At 50.3% G+C, this 13,022-nt stretch overlaps 2 protein-coding genes across 2 annotated transcripts in view; both read left to right on the top strand.

The window, feature by feature from the left end:
• CUX2 (cut like homeobox 2) overlaps positions 1–10,130 on the top strand; it is a 215,537-nt gene extending 205,407 nt beyond the window's left edge. Inside the window, exon 27 of the mRNA XM_053280267.1 lies at positions 9,419–10,130. The gene's annotated coding sequence lies outside the window, so the exon portion shown is untranslated. The remainder of the gene's footprint in view (positions 1–9,418) is intronic.
• Positions 10,131–11,415: 1,285 nt separating this feature from the next.
• The window catches only part of SH2B3 (SH2B adaptor protein 3), a 48,258-nt gene continuing 46,651 nt past the window's right edge, over positions 11,416–13,022 (top strand). The window contains exon 1 of the mRNA XM_053280282.1: positions 11,416–11,778. The gene's annotated coding sequence lies outside the window, so the exon portion shown is untranslated. The remainder of the gene's footprint in view (positions 11,779–13,022) is intronic.

Here is a 13,022-nt window from a genome sequence, read left to right as displayed (position 1 = left end):
AAGAGCGGCATGATCCTGCTGCCAGTCAGTCTCCGTCACTATAACCTGTGTACTGTGTCATAGGGAAGGAAAGGTTGTGCCGTCGAGTCGGTGTTGACTCCCGGCGACCACAGAGCCATGTGGTTTTCTTGGTAGAATACAGGAGGAGTTGACCATTGCCTTTTCCTGCCCAGCAGCGCAGAATGAGACTGCACTGAAAATCCAGATCCGTGGCATTGTGCCCATAAACAGCAAGAAGGGGCCTGTTCTTACAAGTCTTTATTACACTTTTTTTTGTGTTATTACTAATTATTGTTGGTAATTACAGTCAGCCTCAGCCCGCATCTGTAGTGCAGAGCTCATAATACAGGGTGGCCGTGACACCCACACCACAGGGGGTGGGGGGAGGTGAGTGTCGTGGCCACCCTGAGATGAGCAGTGGCCTACACTGCAGGGCTGAGGCCTGTCATGAACTGATCCCAGCCTCATTCCCCCAGCTTAAAATATGGCCATAACACTGGCCTAAGCTGCAGGGTTGTCATAAGACTCTCCCTTTTATCCTCAAAGACACACACACACACACACACACACACACACACACACACAGAGGCAATAACTTTGCAAGATGGTTGTCAACAGTCTTTCATCGCTTCGGGCGTCCCAACCTAATCCATGGACATACTGTAATACCTCTCAGTCGTCCCACCAGCCCAGTCTGCTCTGTGAGGAAATAATATTGGGACATCTCCATCTTCCCTCCTAGTGCAAGCATTGTTTGCAGAGGAATTTAACTTTTGATTGTTTTTTTAAAAGAAAACACTTAAAAATGCAGATTCTCTCTCTCTCTCTCTCTCTCTCTCTCACACACACACACACACACACACATACACACACACACACACACTGAAAGAACATGAACTTCTCTCTTTGCTCCTCTTGTGTGGATGAGGACGTGCAGCTGTTCCAGTTAACAGCTCCAAGATACTCCTGGATGTCTCCTATGAGCTCATTGTTCCTCTAATGAGAAACAAAAAATTGTATACGAAATAAACAGGAAAGTCCCATCTGCAGACACAGGAATAGTCTGCTTAGAACTTTGCTGTAAATTTTTGGTCTTATTTTGTGTTGCCCAAAGAGACCGGCACTGCCGTAGAAATGGTGCAGAATGACGCACATTTGCTTGGAACTCTGTACAGGTGGTCCTTGTTATCCGTGTGGGTTGCGTTCTCGCCTATAGGTGTGAATGCGGAAACCGTGAATAATGAAACCTTATCCTTATGAGAATCTAGGGCTTAGGTTCCTACACACACACACACTCACTTAAAATAATCAGGAGGACCAGCATAGGTTAGTGGTTAGAGTGTCGGACTAGGACTGGGAAGACCTGAGTTTGAATCCTCATTCAACCATGAAACTCACTGGGTGACTCTGGACCAGTCATGTAGCTCTCAGCCTAACCTACCTCACAGGGTTGTTGTGAGGATAAAAATAAGCATGCACACTGCTCTGAGCTCCTCGGAGGAAGAGCGGGATATAAATGTAAAAATAAATAAATCTGTAGCCACCAGTTCATTTGGTGGTGACCTGGGATTGGATCTTCTCAGTTGTCACGCCTGGGTTGTGGAAAGCGCTCCTGTGGATATAAGAGGAATAACAACAACAACAACCATTAATAAATAGAAAATAATAAAAATAATTAATAAAACAACTTTGTTAACCGCCCCATAACAAATTGTTCTCTGGGCAGCTCACAACAGAGGATTAAAACATACAATAAAAACACACAACACATTAATCATAACGGACAAAAAAGACTGTCTTGCTTGGAGGCCTTCAGGAGAGCCTTAAAGACCCATCTTTTTAGCCTGGCTTTTAGTGATATCTAGTTTTAATTGTAATCTGGTTAAAATGTGTTGGTTTTTTTTTTAATGATGTGTTTTTGATGTTAATGTAAACTGCCCTGAGCCACTTTTGGAAGGGCAGTATATAAACTGAATGAATGAATGAATTGCTAAAAATGGGGAGGGGGAGCACAAATCAGAGAAAGAAAGTACTCTATTTGTCTCTCCAGGTCTCCAGCAATGCCCCCCCCCAGCCCCCAATTACTGGATTATTATTTTTTTAAGTGTCACAAAATGGCTCCATGCTGCCTTCAGACTCATTTCTGGTGGAAATTAGACTGCACAGCAGCTAGGCAAAAATTGCCTATTTTTGCACCTGCGGATATGGAAACAAGGTCTCTAGGTCTTCACCACGGATACATGAAACCGCAGTTGCTGGAACCACAAATAACGAGGGGCACCTGTATTTATTTAACCAACCCACCTCTTGCTTCCAAAGGAGCACAGCACACACAGTTCTCTCTCCCCACTATGAACTTCACAACAATCCTGTGAGGTAGGCTAGGCTGGCCCAGTGAGCTTCGTGGCTGAGTGGAGATTTGAACTCATGTATTTCCCTGGCCCCAGCCTGCCCACTACACCACGCTGGCTCTTGGGTCTTCATTCTGTGTAAACATATAGGGAGTCCCCAACTTACAAACAGATTGCGTTCCAAAAGTTTGTTTTGGATGCTGGGTATTCCTTGCAACATGTGTGTTCTGCACATAGTTCCCATGAGGGACAATTTGTTTCTATGTGCAGGTTGGAACTTGTAAGTTGGGGGCTTCATTAATGCAATAGGTTATGGAGCTTAGTTTGGAAGTCAGGGAGTGCCTTATTAGGCTATGTAACTGGAACGGCAAACCTACATACAGAAAGAGAGGGGAGTTCCTTTTTTAATATGTTCTGGATCTGCATCTTGGAAATTCTGGCTTGTGTCAATTACATCTGGCCCTGATGACGAAACCAGCAATGTTCTGTTTTGGGGGCAACTGATGGATTACACAATCATGCAGATAATCCAGGATGCGGTGACATCCGGCATGAGGCCAGGGAGTCATTTGTGTGTCAAGTGATTGTGCAATGCTTCCCTTCATTCATTCATTCACATCCCATCTTATCCACAGCTGTGCAATTTGGGTCAAAGGGACGGGCAGCCTGTGACCTGGGGCCACCAAAGCCAGCCAGAAGGGCCTTACCATCTGGCCTCCTGCATAGCAATCTGCCCCAGGGGGCCTTCCTATTGTGCGCTCATTGGCTTTCTCCCATGAGTAAAGAGACAGAGAGGAGGCCAAAGGACTCTTTAACCCTCTTCCAACCAGCATGAATAGTGACCGGGGCTTTGGCCGAGAAGATCTCTCCCTCCTGCCCCTCATCTGCTCACTCCCATCTGCCTGTCTCCACACATCAAAGTGAGCAGGTGAGATACAGAAGGGAAGAACTCGTCCAGAGTGCCTGTTCTCATCTGCACGAGGAGGATGAGGTTAGAGAGCCCTTTCTCAGGCTCCCAGCAATTTTTGCAGGGGGTGGGTGGAAGGAGGGAGGGAGGGAGGGAGGAAGAGAGAGTCTTCTGTCTCCAAGGAGAGGAGAGCTGGTCTGGTGGTAGCAAGCATGACTTGTCCCCATAGCTAAGCAGGGTCTGCCCTGGTTGCATTTGAATGGGAGACTTGATGTGTGAGCACTGCAAGATATCACCCTCAGGGGATGAGGCCACTCTGGGAGGAGCAGAAGGTTCCAAGTTTCCTCCCTGGCAGCATCTCCAAGATAGGACAAGATTTTTTTATTGAACCAACAAATTACCAAAGCATACAGTACGTTGCCTAGGGCTGAGAGAGATTCCTGCCTGCAACCTTGGAGAAGCCGCTGCCAGTCTGTGAAGTCAATACTGAGCTAGATAGACCAAGGGTCTGACTCAGTATATGGCAGTTTCCTATGTTCCTATGAGAGAGAGCGAGAGAGGGAGGAAGCTAGTCGGCAGAACCAAAGCTGCTGACCTGACTGTATTCCCAGGATGGCCCCAGGCCAGGGACACATTAGTTGCTGACTTTATTTATTTATTTATTTATTTATTTATTTATTTATTTATTTATTTATTTGAAATATTTCTATGCTGCCCAAAAACTTGCATCTCTGGATGGTTTACAATTAAAATCATTTAAAACATTAAAACAATTAACAATTAAAATCATTTAAAATATTTAAAATCCAGTATTATTTAAATTCAAAGCTATAAATCGAATTAAAAGCCTGGGAGAATAAATGTGTCTTCAGTGCCTTGTGTAAAGGCTTTCCTGCTTTTCCCCTTGTGTAAAAGCAAGGAAATGACTTGACTAGCAAGCCAGAGGTTGCCGGTTTGAATCCCCGCTGGTATGTTACCCAGACTATGGGAAACACCCGTATCGGGCAGCAGCGATATAGGAAGATGCTGAAAGGCATCATCTCACACTGCAAAGGAGATGGCAGTGGTCAACCCCTCCTGTATTCTACCAAAGACAACCACAGGGCTTTTCTGTGGTCGCCAAGAGTCGACAGACTCGAGGGCACACTTGACCTTTAAAGGCTGAGGGGGCACAAGACAGAAGGGGCATTTTTGCCCAACTCAATAAGTTTAGTCCAGGTGTGTGTGTGTGGGGGACCACACACACACACACACACACACACACACACACACACACACACACTGCTTTGCAGCTCTTTCCTCCCATCCCAAGTCTGTGCCAAAATGGGATTCTATGGGATTCCTTGACATTTCACATGTGATTTGTGAGTGCTCTAGAGAGCCAGAAACAGTGTTCCCTTTAAGGTGTGCGCATGTGCGCACACTCACAAGTTTATTTTATGTCCACTCAGTTAATTTTAGATCCCACTGAGATTGAATCAGGAAGGCTCCACTCTGAATGCATGTGCACACACACTGCCTTGATACTGCCACCCAGAAAAAAACACGTTCTGTACACAGATGAAAAAAATTAGAGAGATCACTGGTCAGAAACCTTGATAGCTCCACTGCAGATCACTCAGAGATCTCCCAGAGGATCCTATTCCACCTTCTGCCCACCTTTCTCCTTGTTCATACTTGGAACAGGGTGTCTCTGGAGGCAATGATGGGCTGGAGGCATCCACAAGCAGGACCGGTGCCAGACGATTTTGCACCCTAGGCAAGGCTAAGTACGTGCACCCCCCAAGCCACTGAGCTTCAACTGATTGTGGAGGGCTGGTTCTCACCTCCAGAACTATGTTTGCTGCTGCTTCACCGGCTGCCTAGGGGTTAAAACAGTGATAACCAGAGGCAAAATCCTGCCTCTGACACTGCCTCTGACTCTGAGTGTGTTCAAAATGCAATCAAAGTGACAGGATCGTAGCACTGAAGTGTTGGGCTCAAGTTCCTGGATGAAAGACAAAGAGACAGCCGCCATTGATCAAGGACGGTCATGGACACGGCCACTGGGTGGCACTTGAGCCTTACTTATTATTCACGATTCAGTTAACCAAACCCACTTGGTTTGAGGGTGGGAGTGGTGTAGATTTTGCTACTCTCCTGACTTTTTGTGTGTGTGTGTCCAGTGTTCTTTTTAAAATGCCAAGAACGCATGACACCAACCTAGCCGGGCCTCCTACCAGGCTTAAGGGAGAGGGGTGCACAAAAACACTATGACCATTGGGCGGTAGACAGGGTTGTACCATTGTGATCACCTTCACGGGGAGCCTCTCTCCCTGGTAGGTCAGTGGGAAAGCACCAGCTTTGCATGCTAAATGTCCCAGGTCCAAACCTTGGACTCTCCAGTCAAAAGAAACTCTTGCAGTAGAGATCATGGGGAAGATCTCTCTCCTCCTCTCACAGCTGCCAGTCAAGAGTAGACCATCCTGGCCCAGAAGGGCCAAGGGGCCTGAGTCTGCACAAGGCCACTTCTTGCTCTGTGGGCTATAAATACCTCTTGCTTGTTGCCACAGTAGAGGAGCCCGACTGGCCAGGGTTCCCTGCTGGGGCAGCTGCTTCCTTGGAATTCAGAGTTATTTTTAGGTCAGGCTGTGCCTGGTGGGACGTGTTGGGTTGTCTGTGCCAATTGCTCCGGAGCTGCCACTCACCTCGGAGCCCACCCACTGGGCTGGGGGGTCCATCCAAGACAAGTCTCTGACCGCCGGTCTGGCCTCACAGAGTCATTGCCTCTCAGGACACACACCGCAGCCCTGTCCCTTCTGTGGTGTGTTTTATATGGGGAAGCGGCAGGTTAGATGGGGGAAAGAGTTTCCGAGGCATGTAGAAAGCATGCCGGCCAATGTTACGGGGTCCCAATAATAATAATAATAATTATTAGGACTTATCCGAGAACCTTCCAGTCTTCTCTTGCACCCCAGCTTCATTCTCAGACCCAACGTTTGTAATCATCTCTACCAAATTTGGGTAGACGTGATTGTGTGGAAGCAAGGTAGGAGGAAAAGCTATCCAGGGTTTCTTCCTACCTTGCTCCTACACAACTGAAAATTGGGAGCACACACAGCTCCCAAACCCAGATAGAACACAGTTTTTGATTTGTGTTAATGATCTCAGTGAGTTCATGGTAGGGATGTGCACGAATCTGTTCGGAGGCCCTTTTACGGGCCTCCAAACAGGTTCAAACACCCAGTGGTTCGGAAGGTTCAGGGGGAATAACTTTAAGGATGGGGGAGGGTGCATTTACACATCCCCGCCACATTCCCCCTGCCAGCACTCACTTAAAAACCAGTCCAGCAGGATGGCAGCATACCTTTCTTCCAGTCACTTCTGGTCTGAGGAGAGGATGGCATGTCAGGGAGGAATGCTGCCGTCCCGCCAGACCAGTTTTTGCCAGTGGTGGTGGTGGGGAGGGGGTAAGTGCGCCCTCCCCTGCCCTTAAAGTTATCCCCCTCCCATTCTGTGCACATCCCTAGTTCATGGCAGAGGCAAGATCTGAACCCCTGCTTTAGTCATTGTTAGTCCCCTGCTAACTGGGCAAAGAGGCACCTTTTACCGGGGTGATTCTCTTTATTTAGCAGGGGGAGAGTAACTGGCTCTCTCCACCCCCAGCACAGGACCTCCAAGTGACTGTTGCTGGTGTCTGTCTTATGCTTGTTTTTAGATTTTCAGCTCTTTGGGGACAGGGAGCCATCTTATTTGTTTGTTATTTCTCTGTGTAAACTGCCCTGACCCGTTTTTGGAAGGGTGGTATAGACACCAACCAACCAACCAAATAAATAAAAATGTGTACAGCACCATCTGTGTGCATGGTGCTCTAGAGGAGGACAGGCCCCTGCCTTGGAGAGGTTAGTTTGAAAATCAAACACGGGAGACAACAGAGGAAGGAGAGGGAAACTGAGGGAAGGGGTAAAACTGAAAGAACGTTGGATTGCCCATGTGTGCCTACTTGGGCTTGGCTGCAGCAGGAGGTGGGGACTAGGAGGTGGTTCTGCCAGGTGCCTCGCAGGGAGGAGAGATTTGAAAGAAGGGAGGCATCCCACGGAGGTTCTGGGAAGGTGTTCCAGGCTTAAGGACAGCACGAGTGGAGGGAGCAGGCAGGGGACTTTTGGAGGCTGGTGGTGGCGGTGCTGGAGGAGCAGGAGAAGGGGCAAATTGGGATGGGAGAGTGGAGAGCTAAGCAGCCGGGGCAAAGCCATGGAGGCCTACGTTGGAAGAGAAGGCCAGGAAGGCGGTGCAGGATCTGGGAGTGGACAGAAAACTGACGGAGAGATTTCTAGAGGACTGGCAAATGGAGAGGGAGGAGATTGGACCTGTGTGCAGCACAGTGTGGGGCAGACCTGGGTGTGAGACCATAGATGACAAAGGCTACGCTCTACTGGTGGCTCTAAACACCTCTTGCACTGGCAGCAGGACGGACCCCATTCAGTGCTATCTGGTAAAGGTGAAGTGTGCCGTCAAGTCAGTGTCGACTCCTGGTGCCCACAGAGCCTTGTGGTGGTCTTTGGCAGAATACAGGAGGGGTTGACCATGGCCTCCTCCCGCGCAGTGTGAGATGATGCCTTTCAGCACCTTCCTAGATCGCTGCTGCCCAATATAGGACCAGCATGGATTCAAACCAGCAACCTTCTGCTTGTTAGTCCAGCATATCCCTGTTGCACCACTTAAGGTGACGTGTCCTATCTGGACCCTCCCCTTTTAAAAATGGCAGCTCCTTCTCCAAGGATCTCTCCTGATCCGGCAAAGGCCACTCAGGGGAAGGGGAAGCCGGTGAAAGCTGGGCCTTGGGACAAAGACTGCCTTGTGCGCTGTAAGCAAGGCTGATCCCATGAATGGCAGGAGGGTCCCATCAGCTCCCAGGGAAACTAAGATCTTGGGGTTTTTTTACCAATGTAATTAAAATAAGATGGTGGGGATGTCTCAGAAAATCGAGCATGCCCCAAGGTTTGGTGTTTGAACGGCAGTTTCCCAGAGTGCAGGCGGCCGTGGCCTCTGAATGCTTCAAAAGGCATGTTGTAAGCGGGGGAATGCTTGACTAACAAGAAGAAGGTTGCCGGTTCAAATCCCCGCTGGTATGTTTCCCAGACTATGGGAAACACCTATATCAGGCAGCAGCGATATAGGATGATGTCTTATTTATGTTATGTTATTTATTTATTTCTCTGTATCAACTGCTCTGAACCATTTTTGGAAGGAAATTGAATGAATGAATTGAAATTGAATGAATGAATGATGCTGAAAGGCATCATCTCACACTGAGCAGGAGCTGGCAATGGTAAACCCCTCCAAAGGCAACCACAGGGCTCTGTGGTCGCCAGGAGTCGAAATCGACCGGACGGCACATTTTACCTTTAAACATTTGATGTATCCCAACCAGCCAGTGTGTTTGGCCTGTTTGGAAACGTAACAACCTCAATATACAGCCGCTGTGGTCGCTTGCAGGAATGAAATGAAATGAAGCACACCATGGATGAAAAAGTGAATTAATAAAAAGAAATGTGTTTACAGTTCAGGTTCCCACTGTTAGAACCACACAACTGCTGGGGATTGAAATGACTGCTAATTCTTAGCCTGCAGAGGGCACTAGTTGCATAATAGGCCATATTACTGAATTTTAATTCACACTGGGGAAGAGAGTCATTATTTTATTTGTTCTCAGTTCAAACATCAAACAGTTTGAGCTTGTTTCAGATTAAGGGGAGGATCCCTGGCATTGCAGCTCTCCATTTCCAATCCGTTATTCAAAAATAATATAGCATGTTTTAATGTTGGACATGTGTGTCCCTGCCCCAAAGAGCTTCCAGTTACAATGGCCTGGTTAACACAATTGTTCAAATATAGGTTTAAAGTTGGTAACCAACATTTGCATGGTTGTGTGAACCCACATCAAAACTTCCAATGCTACTTTGTGACCCCAAAAGGATTCTGAGATTCCTGCCTTGGCATGGGCTTACATGATCACACTAATTGAGGTTTCTTTCTGGGAGTACAATTCTCTCTTTGTTGACTTGAGAGTAGCTAAATTCTCTGTCAATTTCCCAGCAGTTCCACTGTGCTCTAAATATTTGTTTTGGTTCAACATCTTTCCAGATCCAGCAGCACCCTCAGACCTTTCACTTTCTTTCAGCTCCATCAGCACCTCTTCTTCTAGATTTTCCTGTACATCATGTCTCTTTTGTTTTCTATGCCTTTTGGTGACCAAGGACATGTCTAAAGGTATCTGACTGCTATAAAGCTCCTCTGTATCATCAGAAGATGAGATGCCTCTTTTGCTGATCATGCTACCATTTTCCTGTACTGACTGTAATGCCAGTGACTGATGTTAAACCCAGATTTGAATGACTGTGTGAGCCTGGCCAATGTAAGGCTGAACTCAAAAGAATTACTGAGTTCTGAAGAGACCAGCAGAAGTTTGGTCTTTCTTTCTTTGAAGTTTGAACCCTATCTGAAATGGACTATGCCATCTTGGAGGAAAATGGGGGGGGGCACAGAAGGGGCAAGGTGCATTTCTGGGGGGGGGCAGGGGCTTTGTTCCACATGTTTAGCCAATCCTTTATTTTAGTCTCTGGCCAGCCAAACACAGCAACATTGTTCCACAGGTTAGATTCTGAAAGAGTAAGGACTATCGGTTACAAATAATATTCCCATCCTAAACATAGACTGAATTGGCCCATGAGGAGAGAGGTCTTTACGTATATTGATGGATGATTAAGAAAAGTGCATTTTCTTCGAGCAAACCTGCAGCAGCAGAGTGGCGATGGTTGGAGAAGTGAGCGAAACATCTTGGGGCACCCCTCCCTCTGCACTCCTATTGGTGCTACCAAACCCAAGTACATGTACCTGAAACAACTGCTTATCCTTGTTTACCCTGCCTCCATTTCTCTCCCCCATGTAGAACTGTAAACTGTAAGCCCCTTGGGGCAGGGACCAGTCGTCCTCTTGTACTTTAAAAAGCTCCCGCACCAGCTCACTGAAGTGGCAGGACCGTCCATGCAAAATGTGTGCAGGTCAGTGGGAAGTATCTTATTCATAATTTCATCTTTTTTAAAAAAGTTCCCAGCTTCCCCCAGCATGTGCTGGTGTCAAAATGGTGCATTTCAGCTCAGGAGAGGCCTTTAGGTCCGGGGTTCCAAATCACCTCGGTGCCTGTGCTGCTGGCTGGTCAGGGCTCTCGCTTTCCCAGCGGAACACAAGCCCCGAGGGCAGAGGGTCCCATCCCTGGGGGCAGCAGCCTCTCTAGCGGGGGGACGGGGACGAGCAGGCCTTGCCTTAGGAGGGGAGCCCCGCTGGGCCAGCCCTCGAGGCCTTACTGAGGCACCACTAGCGTGGCAGCTAACAACCCGCCACTCTTTGCGTGCTCCCATAAGAACAGCCATGTTGGATCAGGCCCAAGAAGGCCCTTCTAGTCCAGCATCCTGTTTCGCACAGTGGCCCACCAGATGCCACTGGAAGCCTACAGGCAGGAGTTGAAAGGGGCATGCCCTCTCTCCTGCTGTGACTCCCCTGCAACTGGGACTCAGAGGCATCCTGCCTCGGAGGCTGGAGGTGGCCCACAGCCCTCCATTGACAGGCCTCTCCTCCATGAAGTCATCCAAACCCCTCTTCAAGCCATCCAGGTTGTTGGCTGTCACCACATCCTGTGGCAGAGAGTTCCACAAGTGGATCACGCGCCGCGTGATCCGCCCGCCCCCTTGCCCTCTCCGTCGTCTCCCGCGGGCTGGGCCGCCCGCCCCATTCGCGTCTCCTCCTCGCCGCGCGCTCTCTGGCAGCCTTTGCTGTCTAGGACTGAAACTCCGCGCCAGCCTCTCCCTCGCCGCTCCGTCGCCGTCTGCTGCTCTGGCTGACTTCCTCCCTCCCCGCGCGGCGGCAGAGAGCGAGCGAGCGAGCAAGCAAGCAAGCAAGCGCGGAGCACACTTCTTTGCGAGGCGGCGGCGAGAGCGCAGCGCCCTCCGTGGAGAGGCACCCCGAGACTAGACGGGAGGGACCAGGCCGCCGCGCCGCCACCGCCCGAGCTCCTTGCCAGCGGCTGCCTGCTTAGCAGCACCCAAGGGCGCCCTCCCAGCCAGGAGCCTCAGCCCCCGCTGGACGGGCGGGCGGGCGGGCGGGCGGGCGAGCGCTCCTCCTCCGGCCGCGGAGTGGGGGGGGGGGGTGCCTTGGCTGTCGCTGGCTTTTTGCCTAACCGCGGCGGCGGTCCAGAGGCGTCGAGGCGCGGCCGGCTTTTCAGCTCTCGGGCGTCTCCTCGACGGCGGGAACTAGCCGCGGGGCTCGGGGCGGCGGCAAGGCCGGCTGAGGAGCCCCTCGCTGCCCGACTCGACGGCTTCGTCGTCTCCCAGAGCCGAGTGAGCGGCACGCTCGGCTCCGCGCAGCCGGGTCCCCCTTCGACGGCGCGCCGGCGCGGACTCCTCTCCTCCTCCTGGCCAGACGGCTTCTGCGGGCAGGAGGGCGACGCACCATGGGCCGGAGGGAGAGCGGCCGCTTCTCGAGCAGGTGAGGAAAGGGCCCTGCCCTGGAGGGAGACCCTCGCAGCTCCGCTCCGGAGGAGGGAAGCTCCACGTGTCTTTGGGGCTGGCGCGGCGACGGGGTGGTTTGCTCCGGGACGCCGCCGCCCACCCCGGCCCCACTTTCAGCCTGCTTGAAGTGAAAGAGAGCCCGTCAGAGAAAGAGAGCCTCGCCGTTGGGCTGAGGTTCTTCTGGCGTAGGCCCAGTAAGGCAGTGCAAAGAGGCAAGGAGAGAGTGTTACTGAACACGTACAGAGTGCCCACGCGCGGAGTGCCCCGGCTTATCACTGACGCGTGACAAGCACAGAAAAAGACAGCTGGGGGCGAGTTTGTTCACGCAGCCACCCCGCACAGGGATTCAGCCCCTGCACGTGGCAGTGGCGCTGCATCGGTTGGGTTGCTGGCTGTCGTGCATGTCTTAAAAGCGCAGGAAATCTGCCATTTTTAAAATTTTGCAATCTAGTGACCAGCTAGCTCCTAAGGCACTCTGGGGGAATCTTCGCATTTCTACAGTGTCGAATGGATGCTTGTGTGGCTGAGATCTTGCTTTCTCTCTTCTGACTCTTCCAAGTAGGGGCCTGATCCCTGCTTCCTACTGTTGGGGTGAGCTCCACACGCTTTGAGGTTACTGGTGGCTGCTTCGAGGCAGGGATCTGATGGTGATCTGATGGCCTTTAGTAGCCCAAACGTATGCAGGTGTAAGTGGTTTCCCCATCGCTTTACTCTACAAGAGGAAAGCATCACCTGCTGAATTTCTGTTTGAGGCAAAAAGTAGGGGTGTGTGTGTTGGGGGAAAATCTTACAGCCTGCTCTGTGGAGGCCAGATAGTTGTGGGATGGGGACAAGAGGGGGAACCTGGTCCATTTACATCCCCCCCACCTAGAAAGTCAGGAAATCAGCACACACATACACAAGCCCCTCAAGAGACCTCATTGTCTAAGCCATGTAGCCCTCCTTCTCCCTGGGTTTCCCTGCCTCCAAAGTTAGCCTGGGCCTGGTCTCACAATTTTTCTGCACTCCTAGACAGGGTTACATCTCCTCCACTTAAGAGGCAGAAAAGGGGCTTTCTTTATTTGCGGGTGTGTGTGGGGGGGAATAAAAACAAATCTGGTGTGGTCAGGATCCTGGATTCTAAACGCAAGACCAATTTCAGTGCTTTTGTGGACTATACACAAGTTGGTGTGTGACACAACACATGCCTCTCAAAAGACAAGTTATGTATGATGTGTTTCC

This window comes from Hemicordylus capensis, chromosome 15, assembly GCF_027244095.1.
Source record: "Hemicordylus capensis ecotype Gifberg chromosome 15, rHemCap1.1.pri, whole genome shotgun sequence".
NCBI lineage: Eukaryota > Metazoa > Chordata > Lepidosauria > Squamata > Cordylidae > Hemicordylus > Hemicordylus capensis.
Note: the sequence above shows the minus strand (reverse complement) of the source record. Positions and strands in the feature narration are given on the sequence as shown.